The sequence below is a fragment of the Pimephales promelas genome, chromosome 5 (genome assembly GCF_988280905.1).
Source record: "Pimephales promelas chromosome 5, fPimPro1.hap1.1, whole genome shotgun sequence".
NCBI classification, from domain to species: domain Eukaryota; kingdom Metazoa; phylum Chordata; class Actinopteri; order Cypriniformes; family Leuciscidae; genus Pimephales; species Pimephales promelas.
The window spans coordinates 18,079,980-18,096,221 of NC_142773.1; the positions used below are offsets into that span (position 1 = coordinate 18,079,980).

At 39.9% G+C, this 16,242-nt stretch overlaps 2 long non-coding RNA genes across 2 annotated transcripts in view; one reads left to right on the forward strand and one right to left on the reverse strand.

Annotated features, from left to right (window-relative positions):
• The window catches only part of LOC148981407 (uncharacterized), a 315,293-nt gene that overhangs the window by 241,412 nt on the left and 57,639 nt on the right, over positions 1–16,242 (forward strand). The window lies entirely within an intron of this gene.
• Positions 1,343–14,843, reverse strand: LOC120471401 (uncharacterized). Its single transcript, XR_005620797.2, has 3 exons — positions 14,433–14,843; positions 2,818–3,005; positions 1,343–2,036 (listed from the first exon to the last, which is right to left on the reverse strand). It is a non-coding gene; the product is annotated as an uncharacterized LOC120471401 (long non-coding RNA).

Here is a 16,242-nt window from a genome sequence, read left to right on the forward strand (position 1 = left end):
TAAAACAAATAACAAAATCAACAGCTGAGTCCTCACAACAAATTACCATCACATATTCACATAATAAAAGACACAAGCACAGCTACACTAAATCTGCTCTGTAAAACACTCAAGTACAATCAATGGGTAAAAGTGTACAATTAAACCAAGTAAAGATGTCATTAGACATGAGTCAGGTTGCTCTATGTTTCCGTAACTCAACCTTAATTTGATTACAAATGAAATGGCTAGAATTCAACTGTGGCTCAAGAAAAACCTTTAATTGGTGGTTCATTAGTACAAAGCAGGTTATGTTGCTACTTTACAGACTAAAACCTTGAAGAAATAAAGTGCACTCCATATTAAAATAATCTATACTCACCCTCATGTCATTCAAAACCTGCATGATTTTCTTTTTTCTGTAAAACACAAAAGGAGATTGTAGGCAGGAGGTTGTTTGTAGCTCTTTTCTATACAATGCAAGTACAGAGTAATCATGAGCTGTCAAGCACGAAAAAGCACCCAAAAAAAAAAAACAGCAAGGTATATAAAAGGAGACGTTAAATAAGATTCCAAGTCTATTTCAAGCTTTGTGTGTGCAAAAAAATTAGTGACATGATGTTCACTGAACACCATTCCTGGACCGTAGCTCTCAGATCTCACTGGAGCTTGACAACCAAACATGGTGGTTACTTAAAAAGAAAGTCACTCAGTTTTGGAATGAATTGAGAGCGAATAAATTGTGACAGAATTTCCAATGCTGTTCATCTTGCCATTAGCATGTCCATTTGTGAAAGGGTTGACACATAATACATACGCACTTATCATAAACATCTTACAAAAAGAGTAGTCATGCATTTTAAATCATAAATGTCATAAATGTTGCAAAAACATCTGCTTCTAACATCCAACGGGGGACAATGTATCGAATGTATCGCATGTCTTGGTCTTCAGGGTATATCAACGGTGGCATGTAATTACTCAGTCAAAATTTAAAACCTATATTAATACGAATAATGATCATAATATGTAAAGAGTGAGATTATAATGGCTGGTGTCAGCTGTCTTGTATGAGAATTATGTTCAGTAATACGGGCTCCAGCAGAACCTCGTCGAAATGACTTATTCAGTCTGTTTGCAGAGTTTGAAATCTATGTGCAAACATCTATTAAAAAAAAAAAAAAAAAAAAAAAAACACTTTAGCGCTGCCCGAATCTCTTATTCAAAACCACAGTTTTGCAAGATAAATGACTCCACAAATATATTTCAAAAAAAAAAAAAAAATGAATAGCAAAAAAGAGAATAAAATAAAAAATATAAAATAAAAGTACAGCAAAAGCAACTAAATGACAAAATGATACATTACAAGCTGTAGAGGTTACAAAATACAAAAAAAAATGAAAAAAAAGTAGATTTAAAAATCTATGTTTAAAAATTCTGCATATTTCTTTAATTAGCACACTTCCTTAAGATACTGTAACAAAAAGTCACTATGAAGGTTAAACTCAGCAGGCAGAGACTTTGTAATGCGAGTACACACACAGACAAAAACATAACAAAAAAGCATCAGTTTTCTCCCGTTACATGCTTTATTTGACAAGAACCGAGGCCTCTAACCAGGGCTGTCCTTCGATGCTAAACAAGGTCACCAACACACAACCAGACACACATACACAGTCTCTTTGAAGAGAACCGAGAAGCAGACAGGCCTCTTCCGCACTCTTTGCGTGGGTCTCCGTATCCAAGGCTACTTATTAGAATAAATCCATTTTCATTCTCTCCTCTGCCAGGCAATTAACCACCTCTCCCTCTCATCAGTCAAAGAGTCAAGCACTGGCACCTGGAAGGTGTGTCTCCTTTTTATCTCTCTTGCTTTCTTTCTTTTCCTGTCCCCCTTTTCTTCTTTTTCCTCCTCTTTTCTACTTGGCTCGCTTACTCTTTCTCTGTGTGTTTTGAAGCTAGGCCCATTTATCTTCCTCAGACAGAGAGAGTGACGCTTAGCCGGGCAGCTCTGGCCTTGGTGGAGAACTCAAGTGCCTCACCTCCTCTCACCCTGTCTGAGGATGAGACACACACACACACACAAAGTAGACTTTAAGTAGACTCTCCATTGGCGTAATGGATTTATACTATACAAAAAAATAATACAGTTTAGTATGTTTTTTAAAGCATTGACGTGTCCTCATAAACCATGTGTATATTGTAATAACCATAGATATCTATATAAAGGCTATATATCTCATCTGCGCTGCTGGCCAATGGAGGTCGACGTCAGCACCTGGCGGCCATCTTGTCACAGGCAGCTCGCTCACTGGTAACATTGTTTTAATGGTGCATGTACTTTTTAAATCACCGTAACTTGCTCAATTTTCTACCGATTTTCAAACGATCTGGTTTGTTATAAACGGCAGAGATGTAGTTATGATGCTGCATACTTATGAATAATAAGTGTATAAATAAATAATCGTCCATAATTATACAGCCACATTAATAACGTTTGTAAGAAACCAAACCGTTTGTAAATCCGTCAAGATTTCAACAAGATAAGAGTATTTCTTACATCAGATACCACAGAGTCCGCCAGAAAGCCTGTCTGTGACAAGATGGCCGCCGGTGATGAGGATAAATACGCCGCCGTGAGACATCTAGCCTTTATATAGATATCTATGGTAATAACCATGTCATTATACATTATATTATATCCAATTGAGGTTGGGTTTCCATTTCCTTCTCTTCCGCCAATCATTTCCAGTCCTCTATCCTACAACCCCTGTGAGGAAAAAGTGGCAAATGTTAAAAAAGACACCAAAACTAATAAAAGATATTTTTGCTTTTTACCTGAAATGAAGAAAGTGCTGCATGCCTGTGATTTCTTTTTCATAAAATATATTTCCAGCCCACGTGTAGCTGTCAGCGTTAGGATTTTTGCAGCTCCTCTTTGCCACAGCCTACGGCCACATAAAATTGTGTTCAACGATTTGTTAAATATCCATTTTCAGTGAATGCAATAAAACCTGTGGCCCGCTCTGAAAAAAAAAAAAAAAATCGTCCTTGAGTTTTAGCTGTTAGGGCTCATCGAAGCAGAGGAGAGAAAACGACAGAGATGCTAATGAAACGTCCCAAGAGGTCATTATATTAAAATCAATAATGCCTCATTTCCATGGTAAAGTTGCTGCCTTACTGGCAAGAATCAGTTGTGTTGTCTGTGCCGATGGGGGGAAAGATAAAAGCCTCCACTGAGAGGCTTGTGCTTTCAAGAGCTCTTTCCCAACACAATGGAAAACAATTCCCACCATCTTTCAGAGGAACACTGTGTTCGCGGTCACGCAGACATCTGTGTGCACATATAACAAAAGACACATTCGCCATAATGTCAGCTGGGTTTTTATATAAGAGCCGTACGCCGCGTGGATTGTGACTGCATCAATGCAAAGTTCTGTTGACTTAATCGCATTCAACGTGCCCTTTAGCGCTGCTTCTCAAGATCCTGCAAAAGTGTTTCTCACCGCAGAAGTAAACACAACAGAAGCCTCCAAGTCTCCCGCTACCAAATCAGAAAACCTTGGTCGAAAGAAGGAAACCCGACGTCTATCCGAGGGTTTACCTGCGACATGACTTTATCACTCCTGCGCGGAGAGACGTTTACTGCCAATATTTACCCAGATCTAATCCCGTCTACTGCCTCCAGGACTAATTGAGTCTGATTTTAGGAGTGCTTACTTTCCTTGGGTGGCCAGATATTTAATGCGGCAGTTTCAAAAAAATCCACCTGATTAACATTTTGCAGTCTCTTTGATTTATTAAACGCATGTGCCTCTAATCTCATCTAATTACATGCAAACACATGCCGCTGGAAGAAAAAGAAAGAGGGAATGAATGAAACGAAAGAAAGGGGCAGAGATAAAACCGCATGCATTGCAGATTTCATTGATTGATTGTTCTCCACCAATCACATCTTATGTCAACATAACGACCAACTGCCTTTAGGGAATAAATGAAATGAGAGCGTTTTTCAGTTTGAAAAGTGGATTTTTATATAGTCTATTAGACAAATAATGTGTTTAATATAAATAAATGTTATAGAAAAATAAATCAAATGCAATATATGAATAAATGTCATATATATATAGGCTAAAATTCAGATATATGACAGACACGTTTTGTAAAATGAGCCTTTTATTCTTTTTATTTATTATGCTTTTCAAGACCATTAAATCTTTCCTCGTAACCATTCTTTCTCTTGCCCTCTCTTGTATCGCGGCAGGGCTTCAGCACGTTTTGCTCATGCGATTTACTTTCGATTAAGGGATTAAAAATCAATTATGCAGGAAGTCATGCGTGGGTGTGATTACGGCGCCACAGAACCAAGCAGTTCATCACAAAGAGCTTCATCTCTCTTGGCTTCCGCATGAGCCCAGAAGTCATCACAGAAATTTACTGACAAGCATACTGACAATCTTCGCTGTTTACCACACACCAGACACCTGCAATAAAGACAAGAAATACAATATGATTTTGTAATAAGTTACTGTACTTAAGTATCCTTTTGGCTACTTTTGAATATGTACTCTTTTCTCCAATAGATTTGTGGTGAGTAATGCAATTACATTTTGCATGGCACCCAACTTTTTCTGCAGGAGTTTTTTTTTTTTTTTCTGCTTCAAAATAAGCTATATTGCTATCTACAGGGCATTGAAGGTATCATATATTATGCGTTTTGCCATAAAAGGAGTAGTTCACTTTTCAAAAAACTTTTGCTGATAATTTACTCTCCCCAACGTCATCCAAGATGTCCATGTCATTCTTTCTTCAGTCGAAAAGAAATTAAGGTTTTTGATGAAAACATTCCAGCATTTTTCTCCATACAATGGACTTCAATGGGAACCAACTGGTTCAAGGTCCAAAAGACACTTTCTGTCACGTTGTGGGTTTTGTTTTGCTTTGTGTATCACGTGTTTCCTTGTTTGTCATGTGATCCTGCCATGTGTCTTGTCTTTTGTTATGATTTTGCTCAGTGTCCACAGGTGTTTCTTATTTACCACACCCCCTTGTTAGCTTGATTAGCTTGTTTGTCTGTGTATTTATACCCCTGTGTTTCAGTTGTTGGGTGTCGGTTGTTGTTTAATGTCACTCGGTTCCTGCCTGTTCATCTGTCCTGTTCTGAGGTCCCTGGATTATCTGTTAGTGTAATTAATAAATGCTTGCGATTGGATTCACTCTCTGTTTCGTTCCTGACCGGATGTGACAGAACAACCGACCTCCAAATGAATCCAGCAGCACAGATTATGTGTCTCCGTCAAGGAGATCAGTCCTTAGGGGAGTATATTATGGACTTTATTAAGCTGGCACCTGTCTCATCTTTTGATGAGGTATGCCTGATGGTATTCTTCAGAGGAGGGCTATCCGAGCCACTCTACTCCTTTATGCCACTCCATCACCCTAGCTGTAGTCTGAAGGACTATATCATCCAGGCTGTTTTGCTGAACGATTCTCTGTCCGCCAAGACCGACCTGCCGGAGCTCAGCCCTGCCGAGCCTGCGCTCACCGTCAGCCCTGCCGAGCCTGCGCTCACCGTCAGCCCTGCCGAGCCCGAGCTTTCAACGCTGGTTTCGTCCAGCTCTCCAGAGATTGAATGCTCTTTGCCGCTGGTTCCGTCCAGCTCTCCAGAGTCTGAATGCTCTTCGCCGCTGGTCCCGTCCAGCTCTCCAGAGATTGAATGCTCTTCACCGCTGGTTCCGTCCAGCTCTCCAGAGACTGTATGCTCTTCACCGCTGGTTCCGTCCAGCTCTCCAGAGACTGTATGCTCTTCACCGCTGGTTCCGTCCAGCTCTCCAGAGACTGTATGCTCTTCACCGCTGGTTCCGTCCAGCTCTCCAGAGACTGTATGCTCTTCACCGCTGGTTCCGTCCAGCTCTCCAGAGACTGTATGCTCTTTACTGCTGGTTCCGTCCAGCCCTCCAGAGACCGTCCAGCCCGTCCAGCCAGAGACAGTCCAGCCCGTCCAGCCAGAAACCATCCAGACCGTCCAGCCAGAGACCGGCCAGACCGTCCAGCCAGAGACCGTCCAGACCGTCCGGCCCGAGACCGTCCAGACCCTCCAGCCCGAGACCGTCCAGACCGTCCAGCCCGAGACCATCCACTCCCCATCTGCCCTTCACCCGGGGACTCAACCCAAATATTTTTTTGGGGGGGGCCCAGTGTCCCAGCCACGGCCGCCTGAAGGGCTCTCACCGCCGTGGCCGCCCGAGGAGAATTCACCGCCGTGGCCGCCCGAGGAGAATTCACCGCCGTGGCCGCCCGAGGGGTCTTCACCGCCGTGGCCGCCCGAGGGGTCTTCACCGCCGTGGCCGCCCGAGGGGTCTTCACCGCCGTGGCCGCCCGAGGGGTCTTCACCGCCGTGGCCGCCCGAGGGGTCTTCACCGCCGTGGCCTTCGCCTGGTCCTGCTCCGCCCTGGCCGTCGCCTGATCCTGCTCCGCCCTGGCCTTCACCTGGTCCTGCTCCGCCCTGGCCTTCGCCTGGTCCTGCTCCGCCCTGGCCTTCGCCTGGTCCTGCTCCGCCCTGGCCTTCGCCTGGTCCTGCTCCGCCCTGGCCTTCGCCTGGTCCTGCTCCGCCCTGGCCTTCGCCTGGTCCTGCTCCGCCCTGGCCTTCGCCTGGTCCTGCTCCGCCCTGGCCTTCGCCTGGTCCTGCTCCGCCCTGGCCTTCGCCTGGTCCTGCTCTGCCCTGGCCTTCGCCTGGTCGTCTGCTCCAAGTCTGGTCCTGTTCCCCTGCACAGACTTGGCCCTCCTTCCCTCCCCCAGGACCACCTCCGCGTCACCACCCTCCTGAACTTGTGTTTTGGGTTTTGTTTTGGGTGTTACACTAGGGGCGTCGGGAGCCGCCCATAGGGGGAGGCTATGTCACGTTGTGGGTTTTGTTTTGCTTTGTGTATCACGTGTTTCCTTGTTTGTCATGTGATCCTGCCATGTGTCTTGTCTTTTGTTATGATTTTGCTCAGTGTCCACAGGTGTTTCTTATTTACCACACCCCCTTGTTAGCTTGATTAGCTTGTTTGTCTGTGTATTTATACCCCTGTGTTTCAGTTGTTGGGTGTCGGTTGTTGTTTAATGTCACTCGGTTCCTGCCTGTTCATCTGTCCTGTTCTGAGGTCCCTGGATTATCTGTTAGTGTAATTAATAAATGCTTGCGATTGGATTCACTCTCTGTTTCGTTCCTGACCGGATGTGACACTTTCAGTATAAACTGCAAACTGTTCAAAGGGCTTTAAACGATTCCAGACGATGAATAAGGGTCTTATCAAGCGAAACGATCGCTCATTTAATAAATAAATAACAAAGTTTAAGTTTTATAAGCTCAAATGCTCACCTTGCTCTGTACTGCGATGGACATTCGTGACTCTCCTGTTCGAACTCGTTCATCAAAATGAACAAATCTTTTTCTGAGTCATTTGGTTCATTGAACGAACGAAACAAACAAATTGACTCGGAAAAAGATTTGTTCATTTTGATGAATGAGTTTGAACAGTAGAGTCACGAACGTCCATCGCATTACAGAGCAAGGCGAGCATTTGAGCTTATAAAACTTATTAAATGAGCGATCGTTTCGCTTGAAGACCCTTATTCATCGCCTGGAATCATTTAAAGCCCTTTGTTTTTCACTTTTAAAGTTTTTTCAAAAGTGAACTACTCCTTTAAAGGAGTTCCACACCCGAAACACCTTTGTTCATCTTCGGTACACAAATAAAAAAAAAAAATTTATGAAATCCGAGAATCCGAGCTCCGAGAATCTTTCTGTCACTCCATTGGGACCGATGCAATTTACACGTTCATGGTACGATAGGAAAGACGTCATTAAAGTAGGCTAATCCACATGACTTCAGTGTTTTCACCTCAATTTTATGAAGAGGCGCAATTTTTCGGAAATATTGACCTGCATGCGTGTTGTGTTGACTCAAGACAGGAAGTTGTTCTATGAATGCGCTTTGGATAGTATTGTTTCGTAAATGCAGAAGTAAATTATCACAGAAAGCTTGCTTTATGATTGGGTATCGTTTTATTCCACATGACAATCTAAAGATTGCGTGTGTGTTTGTCCTCGGGTTACCCTCCACACAACAGGATTTCTGATTGTACATATCCATCATGTTGGATATTTACAATTTGAGATCAGTGCGGCCCGACGTTCTTCCTATCAGATTCAATCACTCCGAACACACATCACACCACAGGAAAATCTGATAAGATAATCTGTAGAACCATCAATATAATTGGGACTTTACCTTTGTCTGGGATTGTCGGAAGGGGAGAACAGGCCCAACATCAGCCTGATTATCTACGGTAATAGTGTGTGTCCAGCTGTACTCAACTAAACTTGTCAACAAGGCAACTTTACCTTTTTCCAAATTTCTCTTGCTTTTATTTTGTGATTATTTTTAATTATTTTCTGTGTAAAGCACTTTGAATTACAATAATTTGCTATATAAATAAACTTGCCTTGCCTACACGGATGTGAATGCATTAGCAGGTAGTTTCTGAATCGCACACATTTGAAAATATGAGATGAGGTCATGGCTTAGACTATTTAATTTTACTTAACGTTATTCTATTTATCTGCTATATTGAAGAGACCTTTCTGAAGGACAAGGTTTATAATGCCCTTTTGGAGCACTTGAGCTTAACTGAGACTTGAGTGTTTGTAGACGTTTAAGAGGTTCATGTGTCAACCTTGATTTATTGCAATATTAAGGTGTTCAGTTTTATTGACTTTAGAAAATAGACATGTGATTGTTCTCCTCACAAATCAACTGTTTATTGTTTTTCACTGACATATCTCTTGTGTTGAGGTGTTGAGGACTAGTACATCTTTGAGCCCAGTTTCAGGATAAGTAAAATATTTGAGTTCTGTTAAAATCACATACTCTACGAATTTTAATCAAATGGTATTTAAATTGATGAGTCATTTTTGTTGTAGAGCAGCGGTTTTCAATTATAAGTGAGGCGCGCCTCCCCTGGGGGGCGCCAAAGAGCGACAGGGGAGGCGCGAAGCAGTTTATAATACGCAAATTTTTTTTTTTTTTTTTTTAAGTCGCGTTAAAACAGCACGGGTTGAGGGTTGCGTTTTTTGGGGCTTATTAAAAAAGGTTGTTTGTTAGGAAAATCTGACAAGCAACTTTGTTTTCTTTAGCCTACATCTATGCTGACGGTTGCCGTTTTCTCCAATACATTGATTGACACTGTCTGACGGTGTAGCCTACTTTTGCGTCCTTTTCTTTTCCCTTTTTTAACTCATAATTTAATAAAAAAAAACATGCTTTCTTTATTCGTTTTTAGACTGGTGAAACGATATTCACATTTTTTTTTTCTTTAGGCTATATACAAGGCTTAGATATTTAACTTCACATAGGCCTATAAAGAATGCCTACAAAAACATTTCATAAACAGTAAAATGTTAAGTTATATAAAAATAAAACTTTATTAAAACATGAATAAATTATTTTATGATACACATGCCTACTGTCTTAAGTGAACTCATTTATAAATGCCAATAATAATTGTCATTAATATTATTATTAGTCTACATTTAGGCTAGATTCGAAGACGCTTTTATTAAAAAAAAAAAAAGTGAGAAAATGGGACGAGTGTCAGATGCTCTGTCAGCAAGCTGTCCGAATTCACTCACTTGTTTTTATTTACTCCTTCTCATTCACTCCTTCAAGTGAACAGTATTAGTGGACTAACGTAGGGGTTTAGGGGGCGATTTCGGTTTCAACCCATGTTCTCAAGCAGTGAAAAATAGAGGACACTTCAACGCGTCGACAGACAGGACCGTGCAGGTAATATTTAATATGAAACAAAGTCTCAACTTTCAAATTTGGTCAGTCAAAGAAAATTAAAGGCCTACCGTTTTGTGGCTCTTTAATGTGTCGTGACAGATTGCCTGATAAAGCCAAGTTCCACCGACGTTAATCTACTCCCGACTGCTTCGTCGGACAAAAATTATGGATTTTGATTGGTCAAATCACATATCTGTCAATCAAACTCCAAGCGAAGGATGAATTGACGCTAATTTAAAAGAGAAAGCTAGTTTCGTTTTCAAACCAGCGCATATTCAAGGTACAATAACAAAACAGTTCTATTCCGCACTACCGCACCATTATGAATGCCCATTGATGCCCGTGAAAACACGCGCATTTTATGTTTACCTTTAAATTAGCGATTTAAATGCATCCGCCGGTGACACCGGTATTACCGGTATTTTCACACGCCGATTAACCGGTGGGAAAATATCCTCACCGTCACATCCCTACTGCATGCGCATCAAAAGCGCGGCCTCCCATTGTTCCCACTAATATGAAGGACGATTAAATTGAAACTCACTTACAACTTGTTGTCTTGGCTGTCCTTACCTACTCTAAGGGGAGGCTCACATTCACCCAATTTGAAAACCCCTGTTGTAGAGTATTTCCACTTTTATTTAAGTATGGTTTTGCAGGTACTCTTTACATTTATATGTGTTGTTGTAGGAGCTATTTTGTATTTAGTTTAATCTAAATTGTTGTGCTAATTGAGCACTGGAATGTTTTGTTAGATTTAGGATCTTTTATTTTGTAGGGACTTTTATTTTGACAGTTGGTGAGAATTTTTGAATAAAAAGATGGCTGCCTCTCACTTTTTCAAACACAAGAAAAGAAAAAAGGAAGCTTTAGGAACGTACAAGCACACAGTTCTTTACTTTGAATTTCTTTACTTTACAGTTCTTTACTTTACTTGTCTATCAAAACGCTATTGAATCAATTGAACCCTACGTGGACATTAGTTTGACATTTAAGTTGTGCCTTTTAACACCCTTTCTTCAAACAACTCCCAATTGTTTGTTGGATTACTGGAATCCATCCTGTCTGATACTACCAACCAACAAAACTGCCCGGTGCCTGCCTTGCTTGGCTCTTCAACCTACAACCTGCTGGAATTTCATCTCATCCATCAAAAAAGGTACAATTCAAGTTTCTTTGCATTGGATAGCTTATTAAAGAAGTAAACTAATACGTCCCAGCTATCAGTGGTCCGCCATCACAATTGTATTTAAAGTCAATTTAATCAATTGTCGTTTATCATCAAGCTGTTTGTTACTAATACAGTTTTATCAACATCACAAAGGCATCTTTACACTGAAAACGTGTAGTAGAAGCTACATCTGACGTAGTATGCATTGTATCTGCACTTTGTTGTTTATGATAAGAGAATTTGTGAGAATGCAGAAGTATAAGAGAACACATAAGAAAACATAAGAGTTTTCACCAATTATAGACTAATCTAATTTCTTTTGATGGGACATTCATGCGCTCAACAGATATATCCGTGATTGGTTATAATGCTGAACACTGCAAAAAAAAAAAAAATTAAATAAAGATGATTCAGTATTTTAGTGCAACAATAGCCAATTTAAATGTACTGCCGCAATCAACACTTATTTAACCTTTAATTGTGCAGGGGCATTTTTTTGCTGCCGTATGTATTTGGGGGACATTTGGTGGCATTGGTGGTAGTGTCCCAAGCCCCCATTAATTCTCGACCCTGCATACTACATTAAATTTTTATGCAAGTCACATCGTATAGCTAAATTATTTACATTAATTAGGTGTTCAAGCACGAAGTGCTGAAAACCTATTGATTTGTAATATTCTGTGTATTTTTTATTATTATTGTTCTGCTGTAAAACGCATCATGCAGCCCAAACCGGAGACTTGAAACTTTGTCACATGGTCAGTAGCGGTTCTAGGCACGGGCGAACCGGGCAGTCGCCCGGGGCAGCATCTCTTCATGTCACATGGGGGGCGGCACGAGCAGTTAAAAAAAATCCTCTGTCCCGCGAAGGTTTTCTATTTTTTATCATTTCAATTCAATTATTGGCAATGGCGCCCCTGCTTGCGGAGAAGGTGCCGTGCACAGAAGCGATATCAAGGGGGTCTCCTGATTAGTTCACGTATCGCGTCTTTTGCCCGCTTGAGGTCGTTATTTCAAATAGGCGATTAGGCGCACGGCAAGCGCGCTCATTACGCGCTCGCGGGAGGCGCGCTCATAATCTTTTCAGTATGGGAGTGCGAGTGCACCCAAACACTTGGGTTTTTTTCTCTTCTCCGTAAAGAAATCTTTTAGCTGAGCTTCAGCAAGCGTTTTTCTGTGGTGGAAATACATTAGCTACTAAAACTTCTTTGCCATTGTGGAGAGCGCTGTGTAATGAGTGCATGGTTGTATAGCAACGACATGCAGCCATGGGAAAATCGGACCGAATTTTACTATTAATAATAAAAGATCAGCTACTGTGCATTATAAATGTCAGGAATGTATCTTTATTGACTCATTCTTTTTATAGAGATGATTGAATGCTGAAATATGAGGTTTATATTTTTTTAAAATCTTTTGCGTTAACCTTTTTTTTAAGTTTAATAGGTAAGATAAAAGACACTCCTTAAAAACAAATCTTTAATGTTATTAACTTGGTGAATTTATTTCATTGTGTATTAGGCTTTTTGAACAAGATTCTGTGTATGTGATCATGTTGGTCACTATATTTATGAAATGAAAATAATTTACATAATGATCAACTTTATGTGTTTTTATAGTAGCCTATAATATGCAAAGTACAATTTTCTATTTTCTAAATAATCTCTGATTCTGTCCTTTTCTCTGACATTTTAAGAGTGACATAGGGCTACAAAAGCTATTTTAGGTCTATAACAGTTTGGATAGTTGTTAATATGATAGCTGTTCAAAATTATTTAAGAGATAAGTATTGTGTTACTAAATAGGCCTAAGTGTCTCTCTGACGCTTTTACTTTTAAAAACTCCATTTCGTGACAAAGTATACTTTAACAAGTCATAACTAAAAGTGTGCCATGCACATAATTCAAGGCAATAAGGGGGGAGGGGGAGGGGGGGTGGGCGCTCGAAGGGGGTCTCGCCCTGGGTGTAATTCAAAGTAGAACCGCCACTGCACATGGTAGTACAAAAATCGAGGGGAGGTTCAGAGAGTATGAGCCCGATTGGCCCATAGGTGGCCTTATAGCAACCAAAAGTGCAAAACTGGTCATAACTCCTAGACCGTAAGTCATGGACTCAAATTTGATGTCAGTAAAAAGTGTAAATGACTGGCAGGCAGAGAGAAATGTCTGATTGGCTAAAAGGTTGGGCCACCCCATGCCTCATTTTTGCTGTTTACAGGACCTAAAAGGGGTGTTATAACTTAGCACACCTATTTCAGTGATATCTTTTAGGTAAAAAAAAAAAAGTGCTTACATTAAACTTTTCGGTTAACACATTTATAAAACTGCTGTGGCACTAAAAAAGTTAAAGAACATCACATAATCCTCATCGTTTGATGTGCAGGGGATTGTGGGTAATATTAGCAAAAATACTTCAAACCTCTACCAGAAATAGTAGACCATCTGGGCACCTTTGGCATAGTATTTTCAACAAAGTATGAATTGGGACACACTAATCTCAAACTATTTGTACAGACTGTATATGAATTGTGCCGGAGCCAGTGCTGATGGCAGGTGGAATCGTAGGTCATGTGACTGTCAAAGTTGTTTGCTGCTCTGGGCCGCAGTCTGTCAGTTTGGATCCGTATCGAGGGGTTTATTTTAACGAGCTGTCATTTGTTTCCGAGCGTGCTGTGGTAAACGTCAGCTCCTGAGTGAGGTCGTAAAGTAAAAAGTGATTTGGCTCTTATCCGGAAGTGTTCAGAGGTCATAATCCCGTTTGCCTAGGGACGGCCGCAGTGCGGATAGCTCTGAGATGTATTTCAGAGCCGGACAACTTCTACCTGTCAGGATTATTGATCTGCCAATACATGTGAATGGGCTCAGGGAAGCCCTGACAATAGGCTTTAACTTTACACTGCGGTGTGAAGAAGGTTGTTCCACTGTCTCCGTTTGGGTCTTTGTTTTTGTTTTTTCATCTTGTTAGTAGACCATTTGTATGTGAAAATTTTCATGTCATGACAGCCAGCTGTCCGGACACGAGATGAGAAGCATTTGTCATCTGAGAGAAAAGTGCTGAAACACACACATTCGCTTTAATATATTCTTCTTGTAGACCTTCATTAATGCCTAATACTCATCGTACAAGAAATATATGCCTATCTGACAGTGTGCATATAAATAGAATACAGGACAGTCATAATCGAGACATGGAAACCTCGCATCCAGGAAATTTAGTTGTTTGCTGAAACCTGCCAAGCCCCAAATCTCATTAAATAAAAGGACCATCTGTTTCTCATGGCCAGTTGCTTTCTGAGAGCTTTGAATGATGCCGAAAACATAAATCACACTTTAAGCGTGGCTGGAACCAGAAGGTGAATATATGTTTTTTGTAATAACTTTTCCCAAAGCAATAAACAGGACAAGTATCAGTAACATGGTAAGAAAGAGAGAGTGAGGTTTAAACAACATTACCTGATGTCAGACGCCCCAAAGCTCATCATTCTGTCACGACTGTGCTTGTCTTCAAATGACTTTATGATCTGAAAATCGAAGAGTACAGCCCAGAGACTCTTGGCACAAGATCAAGTTGACTTTGCACTTAATCTGACCAAAAAGTTGCCACTTAGAAAGGAAGAAATCATCAGACCGACTTGTAAAACATACAGTTTAATTTGAAGACATTAGGTGGAAAATGTATGTTGGCTTTGTTGCAATTCCTGCCCATCCAAATGCAATAAACACTAAGTGCCTCAAACATATCTTTTGTTTCAAGGGTCTTCCAAACATTGTCAAAATCCAATCTTTGTACTACTAATTGAATATTAAATATACAGCATATACAGCGATATATACAGCACAGAAAATGCATTAAAGCCAGCCAAAATGTATTGCATGCTCTGGTGCTCCTTAGTCAAAAAAAAAAAAAAAAAAAAAAAAACGTTCAACGTTCTTTATTCATAGGAATGTTACACTTTTTTGTCACTTGCTATCAATACACACACACACACACACACACACACACAAACATCATAGATATGATTCGAAAAGGTACAAACTTATCCTAAAAGTAGCACATTTGTACTCCTATCAAAAGTGTCCGCCGTATAGAATGGATGGTATGGATTAATTGTATGTGTTGTATAGTAAAGAATTGTAGAAACAAATAGATCATAACCATTTCCTAAATATTACTTAGTACCATAAAATTCCCTCAAAATACAAAATATTAAATAAACAATATTATTGAACAAAAATATATTACATTCATTTTACTAACAAAAAGTTATATTTAAAGGCCACTTTTGACTTGAAGGAGTATGAGTTTGACCCCTTAATGAGGAGGACCTCACATATCACAAATTACTTGTAATTGCGAGCATATATGGGTGTATTATATTGATTGAAATCATGCAAATATGTATGGTTTGTGGCCTAAGAATTATACATATTTAAATAGGCTGTAAATAAACCAAAACCACTAACTCATTCGCTCATTTAACATTATAGACGGAGACTGTAAAGTAAGATATGCTACTGGATCAACATATTTTGTTGATCTTTGAACAAAATTCCTGTCTGAAATTTGAATAACAACCCTATCACTTAACCCTACTAAGTTATCCCTAAAATCAGAGGGAAACACTGATAAGCACCTAACCCTGGTTGTAAGACAAAACTTGACATAAATTGTAAACTTCCCTCAAATCTGATTGGTTGATTGGAATGTTATCCCACGACCAACAATGAATCCAGGAACATGCTTTAATTGGTAAAATGACGTTGACCATATTTAGACACAGGTGCCAGACGACAACAAAATAAAAATAAATAAATAAATAAAAATAAATTCTTATTTGAATCAGAATTCAAACCTGAATGGGGTTTGGATGAATGCTGTGTATTTTATAGGTAACATTGTTGGTATGTTTTTGCTGTTGAGACAACAAGGTAACACTTTATAATAACTGCACGCTATTAATCATGAATAAACAGTTAATTCATCATTTATAAAGCATTAACAGACATTAATAAGCAGTTTATAAATACAGCTATAAATGCTGGTTTTCTTGATTTATAAGCATACTTCGTTAAATAACTGGCTTGTATGCTATTTCATTTAGAAATTATTAATTGATCATTATTTGAGAGTTATCAGTCATTCATAACATCACTTAAAAGTGTAAGTCAATGTACAGGTAGTTATAAAGCATTTACTAGTGGTCCGTTAACTATTTTGTGAGCTCATCTAAACTGAGGACTGTTCATTCCTAGTAAAGCATTT